The following is a 6,189-nucleotide window of genomic DNA, read 5'->3' on the forward strand; positions in this document are numbered from 1 at the left end:
CAATGCAAGTTTGTTTGGAACATTTCCAAGATACAGCCGCTCCACTAAGAGTAAATACATACCCACTGGTGGACTTTGAGTCTCTAGTATCCGATATCCAATTTGCATCACAGTATCCTTCAAGTACTGCTGGATATCTAGTATAATTAAGCCCAATGTTACGAGTAAATTAGAGATATCTAAGAACCCTTATAATTGCTTTCCAGTGTTCTACTCCCAGATTACTCGTATATCTACTTAATTTGCTTACTGCATAAGCTATATCTGGGCGAGTGCAGTTCATCAAGTACATTAAGCTTCCAATAATTTGGGCATACTCTAATTGAGAAATACTTTCCTATACATTCTTAGAAAGATACAAATTAACACATCTACAGGAGTTCTAACAAGATGATCATCATCTTTGCTGAATTTGTCAAGTATTTTCTCAATGTAATGAGATTGTGACAAAGCATATCCTTCTGATGTTTTGGTAATTTTCATACCAAGAATTATATCAGCAATGCCCATGTCTTTCATGTCAAAATGTTTATTCAACATTTTCTTGGTAGTTTTAATCATGTCATTATTACTACCTATGATGAGCATATCATCTACATAAAGACATACAATGACATAACCTTTGTCTGTGTTTTTAATATAAACACATTTGTCACACTCATTAATTTTAAATCCATTTGACATCATTGCCTTGTCAAATTTCTCATGCCATTGCTTTGGCGCTTGTTTTAAACCATATAATGATTTAACCAATTTACACACTTTCTTTTCTTTTCCTGGAACAGGAAAACCTTCTGGTTGTTCCATGTAAATTTCTTCATTTAACTCACCATTTAAGAAAGCAATTTTCACATCCATTTGATGAATTTCTAGATTGTATAGAGATGCAATGGCAATTAGCATTCTAATGGATCTTATTCTAGTAACCGGTGAGTATGTGCCAAAGTAATCAAGACCTTCTTTTTGTCTAAATCCTTTGACCACAAGTCTTGCTTTGTATTTGTCAATTGATCCATCTGCTTTCAATTTTCTTTTGAAAATCCACTTGTACCTAAGAGGTTTACAACCTGGTGGCAAATCCACCAATTCCCAAGTGTGATTTTGCAAAATGAATTCAACTTCACTATTGACAGCTTCTTTCCATAAAGGAGCTTCAGGACTGGACATAGCCTCTTTAAAAGTTAAAGGCTCATTTTCTAACAAAAATGTTAGGAAATCTGGACCAAAAGATTTTGAGGTTCTAGCACGTTTACTACGCCTAGGTTCCTCTTCCTCATTTTGATCTAACTCTTATTCTTGATCATGTTCTTGATCTTGACTAGTAGTAGCAACATGAGATCTTTTATGGTTACCAATCTCTTGTCCAGTCTTATTTGGAAATACATGTTCAAAGAAAGATGCATTCCGAGATTCAATAATAGTATTTACATGCATTTCGGAATGTTCTGATTTATGTATCAAAAACCGATATGCACTACTATTCTTGGCATAACCAATGAAAATGCAATCAATGGTCTTAGGACCTATCTTAGTCTTTTTAGGACTAGGAATAGCCACTTTAGCCAAACGCCCCCACACTTTTAAGTATTTGTAGGATGGTACTCTACCATGCCACATTTCATAAGGTGTTTGATTTACTTTCTTTTGGGGTACGTTATTTAAAATATAATTAGTAGAAAGTATCGCTTCCGCTCACAAGTTCTGAGGTAATCCAGAACTGATTAACATGGCATTCATCATTTCTTTTAAAGTCCTATTTTTCCTTTTAGCAATTCCATTTTGCTGAGGTGAGTAAGGAGCGGTGGTTTGATGAATTATTCCATGTTCTTTACAAAATTCACCAAAAGGTGATTCATATTCACCACCTCTATCACTTCTAAGTTTCTTGATTTTCTTACCAAGTTGATTTTCAACTTCATTCTTATATTGAATGAAAGTTTCCAAAGCTTCATCCTTGGTTCGAATTAATAAACATAAATTCAAATTTTGGGTTCCTAAGTGGTTTCCTAAAGTTTGTAATTGTGGGAATTTAATTTAAATTCCCACAATAATTTTTATTGAAAAAATTCAAAAGAATTTTATCTAAAAAATTAATGTTAGACCCAAAAACGGCGTTAACTTCCCATTCACTCATAAATGGCTTTGACGTTCCGTCTTCACCGTGTGACTTGCCAAGCGGCAAGGAACACTTCACCTCTTCGGACCCACCCCAAAAGACGTTTGGGGCCCACTCAAATTTGGGCTCAAAGTCGGCCCAAAATATGCCTATATTAACCATTTTTCCAACAAGTTGAACCTAAGGTCTAGAGAAAGCATACCCCTACGCCCAAAGTTGCACTCATTAAGTCAACCCCTTGAGTTATATACTAATTTGTTTAAATTTAACTTACTAACTAAAATAACATACCTTTAAAAAGTCAAACATGAGTTCAATCCCCTTTAGTAGAGTTGTGGAAAAGTGATTATAGATTATAACTTAACAGATTATAGATTATAGCTTTAAATATAAGCTGTTAACTTGTTTGATGCAAATGTAAGATTATGGATTTAATCAGCAGAGTAGTGTTTGGTTGAATAAAGGTTCAATTGTTGGAATATGTGGATTGGAGAAATTCAATGTGTTTAATCAACCTTATTTCTAGTAGTAGTAGTGGTAGTTGTGGAGAACAGGTCTTTAAAATTGAAGAACCAATAGGTCTTTAAAATTGAAGAACCAATTGGAATAATTTTCTACTTTCTTTTGGCAGAATACTCTTGAACCTCAAGGAGCAACACCTTTTGCCATATGTCGTTCTTTCTTTGCTGGTTGTTCTTGGTAGCCAGATTTTTAGTCATGTGTGTTCTATGTTTAGCAATGAATTGAATCGTTTAACTTTATTAGTTGATAAATCTTTTAACTTTATTAGTTGATAATTTTATTACATAATTACAAATAACACTCCCATAAGTTGCACTCATTATTTTTTTTCTTTTATTAATATTGACTATGTTGGATTTTTATGTTGGACTCATTATTTGGACTTTTATTAATATTTTGTTGGACTTTGTTAGTTGAATGGTTGAATGGTTGGTGGGTAGGTGTCATTTTCTCAGTTGAATGGTAGGTGAATGGTTGACTTGTTGAATGTTAGTTGAATGGTTGAAAGGTTGATTTCAATCTTGAATATGAATGATTGGTGAATAGTGAATGGTGAAGACTTTTATATATATATAGATGTTCTTCTCTGACTAAGCTATCACTACTGCATTTTTTAAAAGGTTTTGACTTGTCTTGGAATTTTCCAAGAGTTGAGAAATAACTCCATCTTACAAACTATATTAGAGTGAACTGATATTGAATTCAAGAAGTTTAACTATTCATTGCTGAAAATCGGTAATTATTTCTCTATTTTTTTTTCATATTATTCTTATTTTAAATCTCTTGTCTTTCTTGTATATTGTAGCTGATGGAGTTCTCTATTTCCTGATAATCACAAAATGAATTCTCTTTTTGTCTCTTCACTTTCTTTTTTTTTCTTCTTCTTGAATACACTATATAACTTGTATAGCTATGTGGGAATTCTCACCAGTTATCCTTTGGAAGTATGACAACTCATATTCATCAAACTTCACTTTTTATAACTGTCTTCCACAATCATTGTTCTTCCTTACATTCTTTCTTTGTTCACAGACCTGAAACAACACTAGAAATTCTAAGCTTTAATCCATTAAAAAAGTGTTTGAAGACAACATTATTGTGAAATCTAATGCTACTCCAACTTAAAATTTATATGCGAGGCAAAAACTAATGGCCAAAGGAAATGATTTTCTATATGGAACTTTGATTACAGGTACTTTTCATGGAATTTAAAATCTGGTTTTATATTTTGTTCTCATATGACATGATTCAAGTGTTATGTGTCTAGTGGCTACTGTTGTTATGGTTTTGTTTATTATAGATTTACTTGATTCATGGTATTTAACCTAATTAAAATTGGACTAAAATTGTATGGACTAAATTATTAAAATTGAAAATGAAATTTGAGTTAAACTATAAGATTAATTTTGCCTGAAGTCATGATGATTTATAATGCTTAATTTGGACTAAAATCTAATTAGAAGAAAGCAAGGTCATGCTTGTAATAGTAACTAAGCCTTTAAATGAGTAGGTATTTTGGAGATGAGTACCAGTGATGACGATGAATGGAATAATGATCACCATGATGAAGATACTAAAGATGAAAGCACCACATTGCAAACCTAACAACATAATAATATGCTCTTAGCTATGGCGGCAATAGTTGCAGTGGCATATGCGACAAATTATTTAATAAAAGAACCATATAGGACATCTAGTTTAACAGGGGAGAAGTGGATGGTAGAATTACAAAAAAGGAATCGGACAAGAATATTTGAAAATTTTCGAATGGAAAGAGAGGTATTTTATCAATTGTGTGATTTGTTACAGACAAAGTATGGCCTTGAAACTGGACGAAAAGTCTCGGTTCAAGAGCAAGTTGCAATATTTTTTTATATTGTTGGCGGTGACATTCAAAATAGAAATGTCCAAGAAAGATTTCAACATTCTAGCGAGACTATTTCAAATACTTCCAGAAGGTGTTAAAAGCTGTTATAATGATGTCTATTGATTGGGTAAGGCCTCAACCGAGAAATGGTGTGCATCTATATATTCGAAGCAAGCGCAAATATTATCCTCATTTCAAGATAAAACAATAATTACACGTGGAACTTGGGTGTTACATATAATAATGTTTGTAGGATATTTCTAATAATCTGTGAATAAAAATATTTTTATTAACTGTTTTGTAATAGGATTGTATTGGAGCAATTGACGGAACATACATCAAAGCATATATATCTCCAGATAATCAACTTCGTTTAATAGGTAGAAAGTGGTATGCAACTCAAAACATAATGGCCGCATGTGACTTTGATATGTGTTTCACATTTTGCTTATCAGGATGGGAAGGAAGTACACACGATACTCGGATCTTCTTGAATACAATTAGGAATCTTAGTTATAATTTCCAAAACCACAAGGAGGTAACTGTTTTATATTTGATTGCTACAGTAGATGCACCACACTCACATCCCCATATTTATTTTTACATTTATAATTGCTTACTTTAATTTCATTTTGGAATTTAAAAATAGATGAGTTTTACTTGGTGGATGTTGGGTATCCAAACATGAAAGGATATCTTGCACCTTACAAAGGGGAGAGATACCATCTAGCTCAATTTGAACATGGTCAACCCCGCCAAAATGCACAAGAAAAATTCAACCAAGCACATTCATCACTTAGAAGTGTAATAGAAAGACCGTTTGGGGTTTGGAAAGCAAGATGGCCGATGATAAAGGATGTCCCACCAAACTACAAGTGGCTGACCCAAGTCAAATTTGTTTGTGCAACAATGGCAATTCATAATTTCATCTGACAAAGTGAGTTTCGCGATATTGCATTTTACTCTTCTGATAGATTCACGGATTATGTGCCGAATGAAGAGGATGGATCTTCGCCTCAACAAGCACGCCATGGAAATGATATTGCATGTAATGACAACGAGATAGAAGTGAGAAAACATAATATTTGTATGTCAATTTACAGACGAAATTAGGAGTTCTTTAAATATCTAGAAAGTTTTATTTTTATTGCCTTAATAGTAATTTATTGTATTTTTATTGCAATGACATTTTTTTGTTCCCTTGTGAACTCAATATTATTAAAAAAATAAAATAATAAATTTGAGGTAATGTAAAAAGTACCAAATTAGGTACTAATTAATCAACTTCCATTAATGAATAACTTTTTCAAAATTTAAAGTGAAGAAAATGACAAAATTACAATTTTTATGTTCATAAGGGCAAAAATGACAATTACACAATAAAAAGCTATTTTATAGCTTATTTACCAAACACTACTCTGCTACTTAAATCTATAATCCCACATCTACACTAAACAGGTTACCAGCTTTTGCTCTCACAGCTATAAGCTATAATCTATAATCACTTTCCCACAGCTCTACCAAACGGGGCCATATATTGGTTTTTTTGGTAATAGTTGAAGTTGATAAGGGGCATTTAAGTAATTTTACCCCTCCTTTCCCAGCTTGCCGTTTAAGCTGAATCACTTAAGCACCTTCATAGCCACTTCAAGAAAAAGCTAGTTTTTGATTTATAAAAAGCTAT

The 6,189-nt window shown here is 32.5% G+C and overlaps 1 long non-coding RNA gene across 1 annotated transcript; it reads left to right on the plus strand.

Annotated features, from left to right (window-relative positions):
- The first annotated feature begins 3,250 nt into the window (after positions 1-3,250).
- On the plus strand, positions 3,251-5,740 carry LOC145794701 (uncharacterized). The gene is made up of 2 exons (XR_014334625.1): positions 3,251-5,043; positions 5,155-5,740. It is a non-coding gene; the product is annotated as an uncharacterized LOC145794701 (long non-coding RNA).
- The last annotated feature ends 449 nt before the right edge of the window (positions 5,741-6,189 follow it).

The sequence above is a fragment of the Camellia sinensis genome, chromosome 7, assembly GCF_055761805.1.
Source record: "Camellia sinensis isolate YWXY chromosome 7, ASM5576180v1, whole genome shotgun sequence".
NCBI classification, from domain to species: domain Eukaryota; kingdom Viridiplantae; phylum Streptophyta; class Magnoliopsida; order Ericales; family Theaceae; genus Camellia; species Camellia sinensis.